Here is a 24543-nt window from a genome sequence, read left to right as displayed (position 1 = left end):
GAATGATGATATAATTTTGATGATGATGATGATGATAATGATAATGATAACGGCGACAACAATGATATAGGTAATAATGATAATAATGATGAAGATAATAATGATAATCATAATAACAATGTTAAAAATGGCAATGATGATGATAGGAAGACAAAAATAACAACGACAATGATAATGATTTTAATGATTATGATGGTGATAAAAATTATGATGATAATGATGATATTAATGATAATTATCACAATCATAACAGTAATAATACCACATGATATCAATAACAACAATGATCTATTTGCAATGACAAAAACAATAATAACAACAATAAAATAATTAATAAGAATGATAATACCAACCATAGTAATGATAATAAATATAATAAATATGATATAAACGCATCGACCTGATTAACGAGACGCGGATTCGGGTTATTTGAACGAAAGAAACGCACGCTATCGACTGAGCTATCGCAGCTCGATTTAATAATGAATCATTTAAAATTTTAAAGTACAAAGTGTGTGTGGCACAGGACATCAATGATCACAAATAACTAGGGGGAGGAGGAGGAAGAATAGAAGTAACGATAACGATAATGATAATGATAAATCATAACAACAATAATGTAATAAATTTATCAAAACGACCTAACTAACGAGAAGCGAACCCTGGTTATTTGAATGAGAGATACGCACGATACCGACTGAGTTATCCGAACTCGAATAATAATGATTCACTTGGAATCTTTAAACTATCAAGTCTTTGGGAAAAAGTGCATTCATGATCATATATAACGGCAATGGTATACCCTGATACTTATAAGAATAAACTACCTACATGATGACTATAATGATAATGATGATGATGATAATGATGATGGTAACAATAATAATGATAATGATAATAATGATCACCTTACACGTAGATTGCGTCAAATGTGTAGAAAATTCTTCCGTATCGTTGCTCTTTTAGTGTTATTTTTCACACCTTAGACACGGAGAGTGTGATCTCATTGACGGGTATATGCAACTGAAAAAAAAAAATCTATAAAAGTTGCGTCACCATTACTACGACTGAAACAGCTGCTAATTTGAAAATAGTTTAATGAGAGGATTATTAATATGATTGATCACTCTACGATTTTCTCGCATTATGTAACCTTTTTCCGTGAATACTAGTTCTTTATTTTCATGGCCAAAGGGATCGTGAATGTGTTTCTCCAGAAACGAATGATTCCAGAACTATGCTGTTGTATGCTGCAGTCCCTGTAGGTCTGTTAATTCCATCTACATATGTCGTAGGCTACCACGCAAGAGAAAAGACTGTAGACTTAGACGAACAGCGAACAGAACTTGATCATATTCTGAGTAAAGATCAAATAGGCAACTGTGATACTGAGAGAGAGAGAGAGAGAGAGATAGAGATAGATAGATAGATTGATAGATAGAGAGAGAGAGAGAGAAGGAAAGAGAGCAAGAGAGAAAGAGGGACAGAGAGAGAAAAATGTATATCATATTACATATGTATATCTATCTATCTATCTATATACCAAAGACTATATACGAAAGATAGGAAAGCACCTATCCTACCATTTAAAAAAAATGTGAGGCCGCAATCTCATACCAGCGCCATCTCTTGTTCAGATATATAACTACAAAAAGAAAACTTTTCCAGGGGTAACTATTACACTACTATTTATATCAATTTTAGTTGTATTGTTACAAAGATATCGATGGTAATATACATACACATGTATATTTTCATATTGATATTAAATTATAAAACAATATGCATAATATTCAAAACTATTCTGTTATTATAGATATTTTTGTTGTTAACAATGTCAGTACAAATAGCCCTTATCCACATTTCCTATTAGTTTGTATTTTTTCTGTAACATATTAATTTTTTTGCTCTCTTAAATATTAAAGAAATGTTATACAAAACACATTTATGCGGAGCATTTCTTTATTTCAAGGAAAACCAATCCTTAGAGATAGTTCAATATGAGCATGCTTGTAAATTGAACATATTAGAAAGCATAACCAAATCATCACAATATGTCATTGTATTGCAAATCAAACCGGATAGTATAAAACAAACTTGCCACAATACTGTATGTGAATACATGCAAAAACAATGTAAAAATGTGAAACAACGTACTAATGCTTGCAAATGTAAAAAAATAAAATAAAATTATATATATATATAAAGATAATATATAGGCCTATATGCGTACGTGGTACATTATTAGAAAAAGGAGAGAAAAAAAGAAAAAAAAACTGGGCATATTTGACTGCCTCTAATTATTTGGTTGATGTTTTTTTTTTTTCTCTCTCTGAGCGGCTCATGTCTCAAGGCATTAACCCACTCAAGGGCTCTGCAAAATATGCACTTTGTAGAAATAAGAACTCTCACCATGCCATGGACCTAAAATTGCGAAAAGTTATATGACATGATATCTCTCTTTATTAATCGTCAATTACTAAATAATACGCCTTTTCTTGTTCTTCGGAAATGTGTGAAAAAACAATTCTGGCCGTTCATGTTTTGTGACATGGCACACGACACATGGTATTCCCTTTGAGACCATTTGAATAAAAAGTGAAGTTTCAAAAGAGTAAACAAACAGACGACAACACTTGGACACAACGCCATCTATTGTTCGGATATCACACTTGCAGCTGCTCGGTGGTGCTCACTGCCCTTTTGGAAACTTTCCTATCTTTTGTATGTAGTCTTTGATACATACATACATACATATATATATATATATATATATATATATATGTATATATATATATATATATATATATATATCTATACATATATGTATACACACACACACACACACACATACATATATATATATATATATATATATATATATATATATATATATATATATATATATGTATATGTATATATATATATATATAATGATAACAACCACAAATGATAGTGATGATGAAAGATGATTACAATAATGAGATCAAAAATAAAAAGGATTAATTGCAATCATAACAATAATGATAAACGTTTTATTTAATGAAAAACAACGAATTTAGAAATTTAATTGTTGAGATAAAAATAGTATTAATAATAAAGATAATAATACCAGTAATGACAATAATGATAATGGTGATAATTATAATGATAAAATCAATAATCATGATAATAGTACTTAAATAATGGTGATGATAATAGTAACAACAATAATGGTAATAAGAATCCTAATGGTAATGATTATAGTAACTTTTGGAACGGCAGTAGTAATGATGAGAATATTAATGGCGATAATAACTATGATGAAAATAATGATGATGATAATGACAATGGTAATCAGAATATTGATATCAATAACAATGAAAATTAGGATGATGATGATGGTAATGAATATGATAATGATGATGGTGATGATAGTAAAAATGATAATAATAATAATAATGATAATAGTAATAATGATAATAATGATAATGATAATAATAATAGTAACAATAACGATAATAATGATAATAATGCTCATCATAATAATAATGATAATAACAATATCGATAACAATCATGATCATAACAAAGAAGATAAGGATAATCATAACAACAACAATAACGATAGTGATAACAACAACAATAACAATAATTGCAACAACAATAGCAGTCACAAGAAATAAAATGATTGATAATGAGAGAGTAACGATGAAAGAAAAAAATATATATACCGGTGATAATGGTAATGCTAATAAGGATTGTGATAATGATGATAATAGTAATAACAACAGAAGATAATTATAATGTTAATGATAATGATGATAATGATAAAGATGATAATGATAACGATAACACTGATGATATCAATGACAATAATGCTAATGATAACAATAGCTATTATAACAACAATAATAGTAATGACAATTATTGTAATAATGATAATGATAATATACATGATAACGATGATATGGTGATAATGATTATAATAATTAAGATGAATAATAAAAGTAATGATGATAAGGATGATAAAATTCATAATGATAAATAATAAAAAAAATAAAAATTATCACAACGACCTAACTAACGAGAAGCGAACCCTAGTTATTTGAATGAAAGACACGCACGTTACCGACTGAGCCATCGAAGCTCTTAATAACATGTTATTTATTAATTGTAAAATACAAAGTATGTGATCATCAGTGATCATATAAAAGCACAATAACATATACAGACATTTACATATATATATATATATATATATATATATATATATATATATATATATATATACAGATCTAATACCGTAATGATCATAATAATGATAATAACACTTCTAATGATGATGATAATTACAATGATAATAATAATAGTAATGATAATAATAATGTTGATGATAATTACAATGATGATAATAATAGTAATGATGATAATGATAATTACAATAATTATGATAATAATGATATTGATAAGACTAATAATAATGATAACAATGATGATAATGAGGATAACAATAATAATATGATAATAACAGTAATGATGATGATGATAACAAAGATGATAATAACAATAACAATGATGATAATGACAATATCAATAATGATGATGGAAATGAAAATGAGGATAATAATCATAATAATGATAACAAAATAATACTACCAATAATGATAATGACAATAATAATAACAACAACAAAGGATAGTAGTAATAATAGTGATGATAATGATAATGATGGTGAAAAATGATTAGAATAGTGACATTAAAAATAAAAGGGATTAATAGCAGTCATAACAATAAGGTTAAACGTTTTATTTAATTAAAAACAACGAATTTAGACATTTAATTGTTGAGATAAAAATAGTATCAATAATAAAGATGACAATACCAGTAATGACAACAATGATAATGATAATGATAAAAAAATAATGATAGTAGTAATGACAATAATGGTGATGATAATAGTAACAACAATAATAGTAATGAGAATCCTAATGATAATGATTATAGTAACTTTTGGAACGGCAGTAGTAATGATGAGAATATTAATGGCGATAATGACTATGATGAAAATAATGATGATAATAATGACAATGGTATTCAGAATATTGATATCAATAACAATGAAAATAAGGATGATGGTGGTGGTGGTGGTAATGAATATGATAATGATGATGGTGATAATAATAACAATGATAATAATAATGACAATGACAATAGTAATAATGATAATAATAATAATGGTAATAATAATAATAATGATAATAATGATAATAATAATAATAATGATAATAACAATATCGATAACAATCATGATCACAACAAAGAAGAAAATGATAATCATAACAACAACAATAAGGATAGTGACAACAACAACAACAATAACAATAATTGCAACAACAATAGCAGTCACGACAAATAAAATTATTGATAATGAGAGCAGCAACGATGAAAGAAAAAGAATAATGATATTGATAATGCGAATCAAATTAATAATTGTAATAATGATGATGCTGATAATAATGACAATAGCAATAATGGGGATAATGATGAGATAATGATAATATTGATAATAACAATGACAATGATAATACCGGTGATAATAGCAATGCTAATAATGATAATTGTGATGGTCGAAATGATATGTGTAATGATGAAAATGCTAATAAGGATTGTGATAATGATGATAATAGTAATAACAACAGAAGATAATTATAATGTTAATGATAATGATGATAATGATAACGATAACACTGATGATATCAATGACAATAATGCTAATGATAACAGTAACAATAGCAATTATAACAACAATAATAGTAATGACAATTATTGTAATAATGATAATGATAATATACATGATAACGATGATATGGTGATAATGATTATAATAATTCAGATGAATAATAAAAATAATGAAGATAATGATGATAAAAATCATAATGATAAATAATAAAAAAAATAAAAATTATCACAACGACCTAACTAACGAGAAGCGAACCCTAGTTATTTGAATGAAAGACACGCACGTTACCGACTGAGCCATCGAAGCTCTTAATAACATGTTATTTATTAATTGTAAAATACAAAGCATGTGATCATCAGTGATCATATAAAAGCACAATAACATATACAGACATTTACATATATATATATATATATATATATATATATATATATATATATATATATATATACAGATCTAATACCGTAATGATAATAATAATGATAATAACATTACTTCTAATGATGGTGATAATTACAATGATAATAATAATAGTAATGATAATAATAATGTTGATGATAATTACAATGATGATAATAGTAATGATGATGATAATAGTAATGATGATAATGATGATGAAAATTACAATAATGATGATAATAATGATATTGATAAGACTAATAATAATGATAACAATGATGATAATGAGGATAACAATAATAATATGATAATAACAGTAATGATGATGATGATAACAAAGATGATAATAACAATAACAATGATGATAATGACAATATCAATAATGATGATGGAAATGAAAATGAGGATAATAATCATAATAATGATAACAAAATTATACTACTAATAATGATAATGACAATAATAATAACAACAACAAAGGATAGTAGTAATAATAGTGATGATAATGATAATGATGGTGAAAAATGATTAGAATAGTGACATTAAAAATAAAAGGGATTAATAGCAGTCATAACAATAAGGTTAAACGTTTTATTTAATTAAAAACAACGAATTTAGAAATTTAATTGTTGAGATAAAAATAGTATCAATAATAAAGATGACAATACCAGTAATGACAATAATGATAATGATAATGATAAAAAATAATGATAGTAGTAATTTAAATGAGATGATAATAGTAATTAAAAATGATGATGATAGTAGTAATATCAATAATAGTGATGATAATAATAACAATGATAATAGTAATGAGAATCCTAATGGTAATGATCATAGTAACTTTTGGAACGGCAGTAGTAATGATGAGAATATTAATGGCGATAATGACTATGATGAAAATAATGATGATAATAATGACAATGGTATTCAGAATATTGATATCAATAACAATGAAAATAAGGATGATGGTGGTGGTGGTGGTAATGAATATGATAATGATGATGGTGATAATAATAACAATGATAATAATAATAATAACAATGACAATAGTAATAATGATAATAATAATAATAATGATAATAATGATAATAATAATAATAATGATAATAACAATATCGATAACAATCATGATCACAACAAAGAAGAAAATGATAATCGTAACAACAACAATAAGGATAGTGACAACAACAACAATAACAATAATTGCAACAACAATAGGAGTCACAACAAATAAAATTATTGATAATGAGAGCAGCAACGATGAAAGAAAAAGAATAATGATATTGATAATGCGAATCAAATTAATAATTGTAATAATGATGATGCTGATAATAATGACAATAGCAATAATGGGGATAATGATGAGATAATGATAATATTGATAATAACAATGACAATGATAATACCGGTGATAATAGCAATGCTAATAATGATAATTGTGATGGTCGAAATGATATGTGTAATGATGAAAATGCTAATAAGGATTGTGATAATGATGATTATAGTAATAACAACAGTGAAGATATTTATAATGCAAATGACAATGATGATAATGATAACGATGATAATGATGATAATGATAACGATGATAACAATGACAATAATGCTAATGATAACAATAGCAATAATAACAACAATAATAGTAATGACGATTATTGTAATAATGATAATGATAATATACATGATAACGATGATATGGTAATAATGATTATAATAATTAAGATGAACAATGAAAATAATGATGATAATGATGATAAAATTCATAATGATAAATGATAACAACAATAATAATAATTTACCACAACGACCTAACTAACGAGAAGCGAACCTGAGATATTTGAATGAAAGACACGCACGTTAACGACTGAGCCAACGAGACTCGATAATTATTGTCACTTATTAATATTAAATACAAAGTATGTGGCATTAACATCAGTGATCATATAAAAGCACAATAACATACAGACATTTACAACTATATATATATATATATATATATATATATATATATATATATATATATATATTACAATGATAATAATGATGATGACATGATATTGTTAACAATAATGATAATGATTATAAAAATAAGATAATAATGATAATGATTATGAAAATAATGATAATGATAATGCTAAAAATATTGATAATGATAATGATAGTAATAATGATAATAATAATGGAATTTCATCTGCTACTAATGTTGATAAGAATAATTATAAAGATAAAGACAATAAATACGATAATCATAATGAGAAAAATGATGATGAATATAATGATAATGATAATAATGATCAAAATAATTATAACAATTATGATAAGAATGATGGTATAATTTTGATGATGATGATGATAATGAAAATGATAATAATAATTGTAATGATATTAATAATGATGATGATGGTGATAATTACAACAATGACGGTAATAATGGTATTGATAAGACTAATAATAATGACAACAATGTAGATAATGAGGATAACAATAATGATAATGACAATAACAAAGATGATAATAAGAATAAAATGATGATAATGACAATATCAATAATGATGATGAAAATGAAAATGAGGATGATAATCATGATAATGATAACAATACAGTACTAATGATAATGATAATGATGATAGTGATAACAACAACAAAGAAAAGTAGTAATGATAGTGATGATAATGACAATGATGATGAAAATTGATTAGAATAGTGACATAAAAAATAAAAAGGATTAATAGCAATCATAGCAATAAGGTTAAACGTTTTATTTAATTAAAAACAACGAATTTAGGAATTTAGTTGTTGAGACAAAAATAGTATTAATAATAAAGATGACAATACCATTAATGACAATAATGATAATGATGATAATGATAATGATAAAAACAATAATCATGATAATAGTAATTAAATAATGATGATGATAATAGTAATTAAATAATGATGATGATAATAGTAATTAAATAATGGTGATGATAACAGTAACAATGATAATAGTAATGAGAATCCTAATGGTAATGATCATAGTAACTTTTGGAACGGCACTAGTAATGATGAGAATATTAATGGCGATAATAACTATGATGAAAATAATGATGATGATAATGACAATGGTAATCAGAATATTGATATCAATAACAATGAAAATAAGGATGATGGTGGTGGTGGTGGTAATGAATATGATAATGATGATGGTGATAATAATAACAATGATAATAATAATAATAACAATGACAATAGTAATAATGATAATAATAATAATGATGATAATGATAATAATAATAAAAATGATAATAACAATATCGATAACAATCATGAAGATCAAAACAAAGAAGAAAATGATAATCATAACAACAATAAGGATAGTGACAACAACAACAACAATAACAATAACAATAAATGTAACAACAATAGCAGTCACAACAAAAAAAATTATTGATAATGAGAGCAGTAACGATGAAGAAAAAAAAATATTAATAGTGCAAATCAAAATAGTAATAATAATGATGATGCTGATAATAACGACAATAGCAATAATGGGGATAATGATGAGATAATGATAATATTGATAATAACAATGACAATGATGATACCGGTGATAATGGCAATGCTGATAATGATAATTGTGATGGTCGAAATCATATGTGTAATGATGAAAATACTAATAAGGATTGTGGTAATGATGATAATAGTAACAACAGTGAAGATAATGATAACGATGATAATGATGATAACAATGACAATAATGCTAATGATAACAATAGCAATAATAACAACAATAATAGTAATGACAATTATTGTAATAATGATAATGATAATATTCATGATACGATGATATGATAGTAATGATTATTATAATTAAGATGAATAATGAAAGTAATGATAATAATGATGATAAAATTCATAATGATAAATGATAATAATAAATTTACCTAACTAACGAGACGCGAACCCGAGTTATTTGAATGAAAGACACGCACGTTAACGACTGAGCCATCGAGACTTATTTAAATATGTTAATTATTAATTTTAAAATACAAAGTATGTGGCATTAACAGCTATGATCATATTAAAGCACAATATTTTATACAGACATTTACAACTATATATATATATATACATATATATATATATATATATATATATATATATACATATATATACAGATCTGATACCGATAATAATAATGATAATGATGATGATAATTACTAATAATGGTGATAATGATAATGATGATGATAATTACTAATAATGGTGATAATGATAATGATGATGATAATTACAATAATGACGATAATAATGATTTTGTTAAACTAATGATAATGATAACAATGATGATATTGAGGATAACAATAATAATATGAGGATAATAATAATGATAAAATAACAAAGATGATAATAACAATAAAATGATGATAATGACAATATCAATAATGATGATGAAAATGAAAATGAGGATAATAATCATGATAATGATAACAATACAGTACTAATGATAATGATAATGATGATAGTGATAACAACAACAAAGAAAAGTAGTAATAATAGTGATGATAATGATAATGAGGATGGAAATAGATTAGAATAGTGACATCAAAAATAAAAAGGATTAATAGCAATCATAGCAATAAGGTTAAACGTTTTATTTAATTAAAAACAACGAATTTAGGAATTTAGTTGTTGAGATAAAAATAGTATTAATAATAAAGATAACAATACCACTAATGACAATAATGATAATGATAATGATAAAAACAATAATCATGATAATCGTAATTAAATAATGGTGATGATAACAGTAACAATGATAATAGTAATGAGAATCCTAATGGTAATGATCATAGTAACTTTTGGAACGGCACTAGTAATGATGAGAATATTAATGGCGATAATAACTATGATGAAAATAATGATGATGATAATGACAATGGTAATCAGAATATTGATATCAATAACAATGAAAATAAGGATGATGGTGGTGGTGGTGGTAATGAATATGATAATGATGATGGTGATAATAATAACAATGATAATAATAATAATAACAATGACAATAGTAATAATGATAATAATAATAATAATGATAATAATGATAATAATAATAATGATAATAACAATATCGATAACAATCATGATGACCACAACAAAGAAGAAAATGATAACAACAACAATAAGGATAGTGACAACAACAACAACAATAACAATAATTGCAACAACAATAGGAGTCACAACAAATAAAATTATTTATAATGAGAGCGTAACGATGAAAGAAAAAAAATAGAAATATTAATAATGCAAATCAAAATAGTAGTAATAATGATGATGCTGATAATAATGACAATAGTAATAACGGGGATGATGATGAGATAATGATAATATTGATAATAACAATGACAATGATGATACCGGTGATAATGGTAATGCTGATAATGATAATTGTGATGGTCGAAATCATATGTGTAATGATGAAAATGCTAATAAGGATTGTGATAATGATGATAATAGTAATAACAGTGAAGATAATGATAACGATAATAATGATGATAACAATGACAATAATGCTAATGATAACAGTAACAATAGCAATTATAACAATAATAGTAATGACAATTATTGTAATAATGATAATGATAATATACATGATAACGATGATATGGTGATAATGATTATAATAATTAAGATGAATAATAAAAGTAATGATGATAAGGATGATAAAATTCATAATGATAAATAATAAAAAAATAAAAATTACCACAACGACCTAACTAACGAGAAGCGAACCCTAGTTATTTGAATGAAAGACACGCACGTTACCGACTGAGCCATCGAAGCTCTTAATAACATGTTATTTATTAATTGTAAAATACAAAGTATGTGATCATCAGTGATCATATAAAAGCACAATAACATATACAGACATTTACATTTACATATATATATATATATATATATATATATATATATATATATATATATATATATATATATACAGATCTGATACCGTAATGATAATGATAATGATGATGATAATTACAATGATAATAATAATGTTGATGATAATTACAATGATATTAATAATAGTTATGATGATAATGATGATGATAATTACAATAATGATGATAATAATGATATTGATAAATATATTGACTAATAATAATGATAACAGTGATGATAATGAGGATATCAATAATAATATGATAATAACAGTAATGATGATGATAACAAAGATGATAATAACAATAACAATGATGATAATGACAATATAAAAAATGATGATGGAAATGAAAATGAGGATAATCATAATAATGATAACAAAACAGTACTACTAATAATGATAATGACGATAATAATAACAACAACAACAAAGGATAGTAGTAATAATAGTGATGATAATGATAATGATGGTGAAAAATGATTAGAATAGTGACATTAAAAATAAAAGGGATTAATAGCAGTCATAACAATAAGGTTAAACGTTTTATTTAATTAAAAACAACGAATTTAGACATTTAATTGTTGAGATAAAAATAGTATCAATAATAAAGATGACAATACCAGTAATGACAATAATGATAATGATAATGATAAAAAAATAATGATAGTAGTAATGACAATAATGGTGATGATAATAGTAACAACAATAATAGTAATAAGAATCCTAATGATAATGATTATAGTAACTTTTGGAACGGCAGTAGTAATGATGAGAATATTAATGGCGATAATGACTATGATGAAAATAATGATGATAATAATGACAATGGTAATCAGCATATTGATATCAATAACAATGAAAATAAGGATGATGGTGGTGGTGGTGGTAATGAATGTGATAATGATGATGGTGATAATAATAACAATGATAATAATAATAATAACAATGACAATAGTAATAATGATAATAATAATAATAATGATAATAATGATAATAATAATAATAATGATAATAACAATATCGATAACAATCATGATCACAACAAAGAAGAAAATCATGATCACAACAAATAAAATTATTGATAATGAGAACAGTAACGATGAAAAAAAAAGAATAATGATATTAATAATGCAAATCAAAATAATAATAATAATAATAATGATGATGCTGATAATAACGACAATAGCAATAATGGGGATAATGAGAGCAGCAACGATGAAAGAAAAAAAGAAAGAAATATTAATAATGCAAATCAAAATAGTAGTAATAATGATGATGCTGATAATAATGACAATAGCAATAACGGGGATGATGATGAGATAACGATAATCTTGATAATAACAATGACAATGATGATACCGGTGATAATGGTAATGTTGATAATGATAATTGTGATGGTCGAAATGATATGTGTAATGATGAAAATGCTAATAAGGATTGTGATAATGATGATTATAGTAATAACAACAGTGAAGCTAATTGCAATGCAAATGGCAATGCTGATAATGATACCTGTGGGGTTTTCTTGCCACATTCGTGCAGTAAAAACAGATGTTCTTTGGGGCGGCCATTGAAACACGTGGCGTTGTTGTGCGTCGGCTAATTCATTCAGAAAATTATATTGATATAAAATGATTGTCACTTCTGTTTCAATGCAGTTGAAATATATAGGCTTCATGAGGGAAATACATACACCTGATAAATGGTGTAACATCAACTAAACATGTCTTTCTTGTAGTAAATAAGCGTAAAATAAAAAACATCAAATATTGGTGGAACATGGGAGACATTACGTGTGTCAAAGAAAACGGACCCGCCGTTCGGGGGGACTTAACTAAACTTTTTCATTTCTAAATTCAACAATAAGAAAAAAGGATAAGCATGATGATAACAATGATCATAAAAATAATGACAATAATGATCATATACAGTGGCCGCGAAAAGTTTGGGCGCAAAATTATAGGCGGCCAAAGTTTCCCCTACACTCAAAACATGCAAGAAATACAACTTTTCGTCCAAACTTTTCGCTATTTTTCAATGCTAGCGTTTGGAGCATCATTTAGCCGAGACAATAAGCGCTACTTGGCAACTCTGTTCAGTTGCGCTCGGTGGCACTTGGAGTCAGTGTGTAAACATCTCTCACGGGTACTATGCTTTTTTTTGCTTTGGTCTCTTGTTTTTGTGCCTTGATATCTCGATAATGGGAAGTGGTAAAGAGCTGGAAAGAGACACAGTTGTTACTATCATAGCCCTCTATAAGGAGGGTTATAAGTGTAAAGATATTGCTACTCGTGTGGGAATTGGAGTGCGTCAAGTGCAAAAGTGGACCAAGAAATTTCGAGATGGAGGAAGTGACACCATTCCTACCCCAAAGCCTCGCTCTGGTCGACCAAGGAAGATATCAAATCGTACTTTTACGGTAATTAACCGGTTAATTACCGTAGAAGTACGATTTGATATCTTCCTTGGTCGACCAGAGCGAGGCTTTGGGGTAGGAATGGTGTCACTTCCTCCATCTCGAAATTTCTTGGTCCACTTTTGCACTTGACGCACTCCAATTCCCACACGAGTAGCAATATCTTTACACTTATAACCCTCCTTATAGAGGGCTATGATAGTAACAACTGTGTCTCTTTCCAGCTCTTTACCACTTCCCATTATCGAGATATCAAGGCACAAAAACAAGAGACCAAAGCAAAAAAAAGCATAGTACCCGTGAGAGATGTTTACACACTGACTCCAAGTGCCACCGAGCGCAACTGAACAGAGTTGCCAAGTAGCGCGTATTGTCTCGGCTAAATGATGCTCCAAACGCTAGCATTGAAAAATAGCGAAAAGTTTGGACGGAAAGTTGTATTTCTTGCATGTTTTGAGTGTAGGGGAAACTTTGGGCGCCTATAATTTTGCGCCCAAACTTTTCGCGAACACTGTATATATATATATATATATATATATATATAACAATATCAATAATTATAACGATGGTGAAAATGATGGTAACAAAAATGATGATAACAATAATGATAATCAAATCAAGCAACAGTAGTAATAAGAATGATGATATTAATAATCATAGTATTTACAATGATAGAAATAATAATGATAATAATAACAATAACAATCTGTGTGATTATAAGCACTTCAATGATTAAATATAGCGACAATGAACCCAAACAAACTCTTATAATCATTATATGATGATAATAGTAATAGCACTGATAGTGATAACAATAATAATAACAATGATGATAATAATCATGATGATAATAATGATGGTAATAATGATAATAATGTTAAAAATATGAAATAAGGACAACAACTGCAACAACAACAAACATAATGACAAAAATCACAATTATATATATAATGGTAGAAATTGATAATAATTATGAAAATTAAAAATGATAACGATGATAATGATGATAACAATGACAATAATGCTAATGATAATAGTAACAATAGCAATAATAACAACAATGATAGTAATGACAATTACTGTAATAATGATAATGATAATATACATGATAACAACGATATGGTAATAATGATTATAATAATTAAGATGAATAATGAAAATGATGATGATAATGATGATAAAATTCATAATGATAAATGATAACAACAACAATAATAATAATTTATCGCAATGACCTAACTAACGAGACGTGAACCCGAATTATTTGAACGAAATATATAAGGCTCTATAAGCATTGTCACTTATTAATATTAAGATACAAAGTATGTGGCATTAACATCAGTGATCATATAAAAGCACAATAACATACAGACATTTACAACTATATATATATATATATATATATATATATATATATATATATATATATATATATATATATATATATATATGTGTGAGAAATATGGTAGAATGCAGTAACGCATTTTAATATAGAAATAAAAAATTTACCTCCTGGACTGGTAAAATTTGTATGTATATATATATATATATACATATATATTTACGTATGTATATATATATATATATATATATATATATATATATATATATATATATATATATATATATATATATATATATATATATATATATATATATATATATATATATGCACACACACACACAGATGTAATAATATCAATAATGATGATAACAGAACTAACAGTTACAATGATAATGATGATACTGATGATCATAAAATGACAATAACAATGACGCTTACAGTTATAATGATGTTAACACCAACAATGGTGATGATGAAAATACTACCGTTGATATCACAAATAATAATAATGATAGCGAAAGTAACAAGAATGATGAGGGTGATGATTATGATAATGATAAATAATGATAATGATAATAATGAGGATAACGATAATGATGACATGATATTGTTAACAATAATGATAATGATTATAAGAATAAGATAAAAATGATAATGATTATGAAAATAATGATAATGATAATGATAAAAATATTAATAATGATAATGATAGTAATAATGATAATGATAATGGAATTTCATCTACTACTAATGTTGATAAGAATAATTATAGAGATAAAGACAATAAATACGATAATCATAATGAAAAAAATGATGATGAATATAATGATAATGATAATAATGATCAAAATAATTATAACAATTATGATAAGAATGATGGTATAATTTTGATAATGATGATGATGATAATGATAATGATAACGATAACGGCAACAACAATGATAAAGGTAATAATAATGATAATAATGATGAAGATAATAATGACAATGATGATAATGATAATAATAATGATAATGATGATAATGCTAGTGAAAATTATAATGGCAAAAGTGATAATGATGATAATAATGATAATCATAATAACAATGATGTTAAAAAATGGCAATGATGATGATAGGAAAACAAAAATAACAACGACAATAATAATGATTTTAATGATTATGATGGTGATAAAAATTATGATGATAATGGTGATGATAATGATGATGACAACAATGACGATGATAATGATGATGACAACAATGACGATAATATTAATGATAATTATCACAATCATAACAGTAATAATACCACATGATATCAATAACAATAATAACTTATTCGCAATGACAATAACAATAATAATTTATTCGCAATGGCAATAACAATAATAAGGACAATAATAAAATAATTAATAAAAATGATAATAATAAATATAATAAATACGATTTTAACACAACGCCCTAACTAACGAGACGCGAACCCAGATTATTTGAACGAAAGATATGCACGCTACCGAATGAGCTATCGTAGGTCTATTAACTATATGTCACTTAATAACTTTAAAATGCAAAGTTTGATTGAATAAGACAGTGATCATATATATAACATCAATTATGCACGCAAACATATGTAAGAATATATATATATAGATACATCGATGTAATAATGATGATAATGATTGTAATGATGATAATGATAATGATAATGATGTGAATGATAGTACTAAGAATAATCAAAATAATTATAATGATAAGGATAAGGATAATAGAAATAACCATGAAATGATATTGATGAAAATGATAATGATAATGATGATGATGATAAAACAGCAACAGCAATAATAATGATGATAATAATTATAACAATAATGATAATCATAATAATGATAATAATAATAATAATATTAATAATAATAATGATGATAATGATAACAAGAATTATAGCAGTAATAATGATAATGGCAGTAATAATGCCAATGATAATAACAATGATGATAATAATGATAATGATAATGATAATAGTAACAATGATAAAAATAATAGTGATAATAATAATAGTAATAATGATGATGATAATAATAATAATACTGATAATAATAATATTAATAAGGATAATAATAATGATAATAATGATAATGATAATGATGATAATTATGATAATGACAATGATGATAATAATGAAAGGAAAAAAAGAAGGATGAGAAAGAGGAAGAGGAGAAGGAACAAGAAACAGAAGAGGAAAAGAAAAGAAAGACGAAGAGGGGGAAGAAGGAGAAGAAGAAGAAGAAAAGCAAAGAAGGAAGAGGAAGAAGAAGAAGAAGAAGAAAAGAGGAGGAGGAGGAAGAAAAAGAAAAGGGAAGAAGAAGAAGAAGAAAAAAGAGGAGGAGGAGGAAGAAGAAGAAAAGGGAAGAAGAAGAAGAAAAAAAGAGGAGGTGGTGGAAGAAGAAGAAAAGGGAAGAAGAAGAAGAAGAAAAAAAGAGGAGGAGGAGGAGGAAGAAGAAAAGGGAAGAAGAAGAAGAAAAAAAGAGGAGGTGGTGGAAGAAGAAGAACAGGGAAGAAGAAGAAGAAGAAAAAAAAAGGAGGAGGAGGAGGAAGAAGAAAAGGGAAGAAGAAAAAAAAAGAGGAGGAAGTGGAAGAAGAAGAAAAGGGAAGAAGAAGAAGAAAAAAAGAGGAGGAGGTGGAAGAAAGGAAAGAAGAAAAAGAGGAAAGACTGAGAAGGAGAAGGAGGAAGACAAAGAAGAAAAGGGAGAAAAGACGGACGAATAATGATGATAATAATAATGATAAGAAGAACAAAAAAGATGTTAATAAGAATAATACAAATCTTAATAAAACGAAGACGAAGCAGAAAGAAGAAGGAGAAGAAGTAAACAAAAAAGACGAAGAAGAAGAAGAAGACGAAGAATAAGAAAAAGAATAAGAAGAAAAGTCGGAGAAGAGGACAAAAAAGAAGAAGGAAAAAAAAGAAGAAAAGAAGAAGAAGAAGAAGTAGAAAAGAAAAAGAAGAAGAAGAAGAAGAAGAAGAAGAGAAGAGAAGGAAGAAGACGGAGAAGAAAAAAAAAAAAAAAAGAGAAGGAAGAAGAAGAAGAAGAAAAGAAGAAGAAGAAGAAAAAATAATAAAGAGAAGAAGAAAAAGAAGAAGCAGAATAAGAAAAGAAGAAGAAGAGGAGGAGGAGGATGAAAAGAAGGAGGAGGAGGAGGAGGAGGAGGAGGAGGAGGAAGACATGTGAGGGGAGCGTTCCTTCGCATCAAAGGACACAAATTCGATTTCCGCGTCAGAGTTGCCATATTGTGTATATGAATGAAGCTCCTGGGACATCATTTTCTTTGCTTTTCTTTTTTAAATTCCTTAGAATTCATGATTAAGAGAGTTTTTTTTTTCTCTCTTCGTTTTTGTTTATGTTTTATTTCATTGGTGTTTTATTTTCGTTCGTTTGTACTTTTTTTTTTATTCGTTTTTTTTTCTGTTGGATTTCGTTATGGATGTATTCATTTCTTGGGGGGGGGGGGAGTGTTCAAAAAATGTTTATTAGATGTTTTAAGAATAATGTTTCTCTTAATGTACTCATAGTTCATAGTGATAGTTTCATGTTTAGCATATATGTATATATATATATATATATATATATATATATATATATATATATATATATATATATATATATATTTCACGGTTTGATTTCGATAAACATCTTAAATCAATTAAAAAATCGATGATGCTAGTTTGCATATTCGCTTGGGTAGCTTATGTTTTTGTCTAACCATATCATGATCATAACTTGTGTTTATCAAATTAACAAACAAAAACACAACTAGACAAACACGCACACGCCCTCAAATAGTAATACAAACAAGCCGACACACACACACACAAACACACACCCACCCACCCACACACACACACACTTACACACACACACACACACACACACAAACACACACCCACCCACCCACACACACACACACACACACACACACACACACACACACACACACACACAAACACACACCCACACACAAACACACACCCACACACACACACACTTACACACACACACACACACACACGCCCACCCACCTACACACACACACACTTACACACACACACACACACACAAAATCCCCCCCACCTCCCACCCCCACCCCCACCCCGCCACCCCCGCGACGGTCGAATAAAGAGATCCTTCATAATGCATCGCGTCGTCCGGGAGGATTTCCCACGCGTGCCCCTACCGAGTCAGGGCCGCGACGTGATAGGATCCGATACAACCGTGATTCCATAGAATATATTATGAGCTGCCGCTTGAGGGGAGACTTCCAGCCGAGCCAGACGCCGAGGGGAGATGCCTCGTTCCGGGGGCGTGCAGGATATTCAATAGCAGCCCCTTGTTTCTCTGACGTCGGGGCGAGAGACAGAGAGAGAGAGAGAGAGAGAGAGAGAGAGAAGGAAAGAAAGAAAGAGAGAGAGAGTGAGTGAGAGAGAGAGAGAGAGAGAGAGAGAGGTAGACAGAGAAGGAAAGAAAGAAAGAGAGAGAGAATGAGTGAAAGAGAGAGAGAGAGAGAGAGAGAGAGAGAGAGAGAGAGAGAGAGAGAGAGAGAGAGAGAGAGAGAGAGAGAGAGAGAGAGAGAGAGAGAGAGAGAGAGAGAGAGAGAGAGAGAGAGAGAGAGAGAGAGAGAGAGAGAGAGAGAGAGAGAAAGAAAGAGAGAGAGAGAGAGAGAGAGAGAGAGAGAGAGAGAGAGAAGACAAAAAATATTGCACTGGTCACTTCCCTTTGATGCTAACGCCGGTTGAAAGGGCAATAACGAAGAGGAATCTTCCCCCCCCCCCCCAGCCCAATCAGGGTCTTGTAGGCACAGCGCGCGCAGAAAATGACATCCGGCAACCTGTGGCGCCGCGACCCAATACCTCAGCAGGTTATTGGGTGGCGCCAGTGTTCATCTTATTCTAGTTACGCCCACACCGTGTCGCGCCCGCGGCTCTCTAGTGTTCCATCCGTACCTGTTTTTTTACGGCCGGGCCTGGTTGGGTTCCTTGGGATCTTAGACTGACGGGTAAGCTGAGACCTGCCGTGACTCCTTGTGACCAGACGCCCTTTGGTGTCCGCCTCTCGCGCCATTGCCTTCCTGCAGAATGTTAAGTCTTTGGGAACGCACCGCGCGACGACATACTTTATCTCCGGGAGGAGTTTTTCAGGTGATCCTTATTCCCGGCGGCCGTGGGGGGACCGCCTCAAGGACGAGGGCCGACGCGAGGAAACACGGCCATTACACACAACCTTTTTTTTCGTCTTCCTCCCTTAACTTTGGGACGAGAGTACTTTCCTCCTTTACTTCCCAAGCGCGGCGTGCCGGTAACGCCAGGCAATCGAGGTCATCCCGGGTCACGGGTGACGCTGACGGGCGGAGTGCTGACGAAGAGGACCTAAATACCTGACATAGACTGTTCTTGACTGACGAGGAACAAAAATATGGGAATTTTGGTTAAACACGAATGGTAACAGAAAACTGGATAATATCTAACCCTACAAAAAGTTGAGGAATAAGAAATAAAAGAGAATAAGAATGGGAGGGGGAGGGGGGAGGGGGACGGGCACAAGGGGAAGACTGGGAGAGTGCAAGTCGGAAAGTCAGAAATGAGTGAAAATGACACAAGGAGAAGTAGAAAGCGAGAACATGAGAAAGCGTAAAAGGAAGAGGGAGGTTAAGGCGACAGAGGGAGGAGAAGAAAATGAAAACGAGAAATTGGATAGAGGAAAAACGGAAGATGAAACAAATGAAGAAGTATAAATGAAGGTGTGGCAAAGTTGGTAAGGCAGAAAATTGAAAAAACGTGTCTGGGTGAATGGATGAATGAGTGGGTGGGTGAGGCAGGGGTTTGGGTGGCAAGGGACCCTGAGAAATTATTCAAAACAAAATGGATAGAGTCAGGGAGAAGTGAAGACTAGGAGCACAGTGTGGAGGATGGACTAATAAAGATAGATAAATAGACAGATAGATAGATAGAGAGAGAGAGAGAGAGAGAGAGAGGGAGATAGAAAGACGAAAAGAGAGAAAGGGCAAGAAAGAAAGAAAAAAAATTAAAAGATAGGAAGATATTAAAAGAGAGAAAGAGATTAAAAGAGAGGAAGAGAGAAATAATGCTAAAACAAAATGAAGAAACCGTTAAAAAAAGACGAATAGATACCTCTCTAACGCAAAAGCCTTACCATACACAATCAGACACAATCACAACCACAATCACACACAATCAGAATGAGTTTTAAACGAAACACCAACCTTCTTGAGGCTTAACAGTTATCATAATCTATGTATTCTTTCACGTGCAGAGGTCTTACAATTCGGTTCAAGTAAGTATTACTAGTTCGTACTATCTATCTTTGTATCTTATTTGGCTTTTATCTTCACGTGAACACTTTTATTGCCGGTTTGACGACGTGACGAAAACCGAAATGTTTGGTTTGTTGCAGTGGTTGTTTCCAATCGTGTTTTAATGGTTGATGGTGTTGATATGAAGATCACGAGGTTGAATGCACATCGGTTCAACACGTTGCTTCATGTTTACGGGTCGTAGTACGTTAATTGAGTGAATGTATTAGTGAAGGAACTTACAAATAACCATAAAAGAAAGGCAAATCACAGATGAATGTTGATATAAACTAGAATGAAGAAAGATGAAAGAAGTCATATTTCCAGGTTATGAAAATGAGTAGGAATGAAAGGTAGGAGGGATAACCAAATAAGAAGGTAAGCAAGTAAGAAAGAAAGGGACGGGAAAAAAACAAGAGAAGGGGCAAATAAGGGGAAGCAAAGCAGAAATCGATGACGAAGGCATGGGGAAAATAAGAAAAATGAGAGAAATCAAGATGGAGAGGGAAATTGAAATAACATAGAAAAAAAACAGGTAACTCAAGAATAATCGTAAAGAAGAAAGTGATTAAATAAAAACAGAGAAAGAGAAAGAGACTAAGAAACAAAAAGGGAGAAGGAGGAGAAAGACATACGAAAAAGGAAAAGAGAGAAAATAAGAGAGAGAAAAAATCACAACAGGAGATTAGGACAGTCATCATCTTGATTGACTAGAGTTTTGAGTCATCGTCTTCCATCCATTGTCTGGTTTCGTTTTCGTGGAGAAAAGGTCGATGCTTTTCTTCATTGAGTTCGGGAGAGAGAGAGAGAGAGAGAGAGAGAGAGAGAGAGAGAGAGAGAGAGAGAGAGAGAGAGAGAGAGAGAGAGAGAGAGAGAGAGAGAGAGAGAAGAGAGAGAGAGAGAGAGCATCAAATAGACTGAAAAAGGGGAAAAATACCATTGGAAATTAGGATTGAAAGAAAGGTGTGTGTATATACATACATGCACATGTTTGTGCACATATACGTACATACATTAATACATGCATTCATACACACATACATTCACAAAGAACACACATTCACACACACATACACAAACACACTTACACACACATGCACACACGCACACACACAGAATCACACACACACATAATCACACACACACATACACATTCATACATAAACGCATGCACACACACACACACACACACAATCACTCACAAACACATACACATTCATACATAAACGCACGCACACACACACACACACACGCTAGTCCTGCATTTATAGTATATCCTAAAATATATACAGACGTTCACACTCACGTACTCATATCCTTTTAAACACACACACACACACACACACACACACACACACACATACACACACACACACACACACACACACACACATACACACACACACATACACACAGAATTGCGCGCGCCGAAAGGGGGTTAGTATACATCTCCATCGGCTAATCTCGAGGGCAGTCACTGGCACCGGGTCCCACTTAATGCCCTAATGATGAGACATAATGAAGAACTTAATTAAGGTGACTCCATCATTTCTTACTTGAATCTCCGACAGTCGTTAAGACTATAATGGGTTGTGAGAAGTGAAAAGGGTATCACTGTATGTAGAATGCTGTGTGAAGTGCCTACCGTGTGTGGTGGAAAGGGTATCACTTCATGTGGTATGAGGGAGCGGTGGAATGTAGAATATAGGGTAGAATATCTAATATGTGGCAGAGAGTGTGGCATCGCGTGTGTTATGGAAAGTAAGGGTTAGGGAAAACTATATAGTAACCGGCTTCTGGTATGCTATAGGGTTGTTACTATGAGGTAGAATATAATGAAAATTCGCTAGAAGCTGTGGCACTGCATAGGCTATGAAGGACGAGGATGATTAAAGAAAGAACTGTAGAAGCGACTATCATAGAGCAGACATGCCATCACATGGAAAAGAGCATTGTAATATTCATTAGCACGTGTTTCTGGACAAAGCATGACCATCAGTTATGAAAAAAAAACAACTAATATAGCTTTAGCATCCTACAACTACCCCGCTTTCACATCCATACGACTAGACACACCCAAGCCTTCACTCGCAACTAACAAACTAACAAACATCTCGACGAACGGAGCCATAATAACTCGGACGGTGACGACATTAAATACACGGCCGACGTCAACAATGGCCGCCGGGCTGCTCGCGTCTCTGCCGTGCCTGGGAGGTGATGGAATATACAATCTATTAATGAAGGAGACTTACTGTCGTGAACCTGGAATGTATTGATTGTCGATCATGTTATTTATTTTCCAGGTCGTAGGATGTTTGTCTCACGAGGCCTTTGTGTCCTGCTCTGATTTCCGTAATCAGAGGCAAAGCTATTTTGGGTTCGG

The 24543-nt window shown here is 29.8% G+C and overlaps 1 protein-coding gene and 1 long non-coding RNA gene across 3 annotated transcripts in view; one reads left to right on the top strand and one right to left on the bottom strand.

Annotated features, from left to right (window-relative positions):
- The window catches only part of LOC147470552 (uncharacterized), a 58809-nt gene extending 45172 nt beyond the window's left edge, over window positions 1–13637 (bottom strand). The window contains exon 1 of one of the 2 annotated variants that reach the window (XR_015191628.1): window positions 13562–13637. This is a non-coding gene — a long non-coding RNA (uncharacterized LOC147470552). The remainder of the gene's footprint in view (window positions 1–13561) is intronic. The other variant, XR_015191627.1, reaches the window with a different exon arrangement.
- Window positions 13638–20726: 7089 nt separating this feature from the next.
- LOC122251788 (uncharacterized) overlaps window positions 20727–24543 on the top strand; it is a 289428-nt gene continuing 285611 nt past the window's right edge. The window contains exon 1 of the mRNA XM_043013907.2: window positions 20727–20843. The gene's annotated coding sequence lies outside the window, so the exon portion shown is untranslated. The remainder of the gene's footprint in view (window positions 20844–24543) is intronic.

This window comes from Penaeus japonicus, unplaced genomic scaffold (genome assembly GCF_977035675.1).
Source record: "Penaeus japonicus unplaced genomic scaffold, GWHDUDI00000001_assembly GWHDUDI00000014, whole genome shotgun sequence".
Taxonomy (NCBI): Eukaryota; Metazoa; Arthropoda; class Malacostraca; order Decapoda; family Penaeidae; genus Penaeus; species Penaeus japonicus.
Note: the sequence above shows the minus strand (reverse complement) of the source record. Positions and strands in the feature narration are given on the sequence as shown.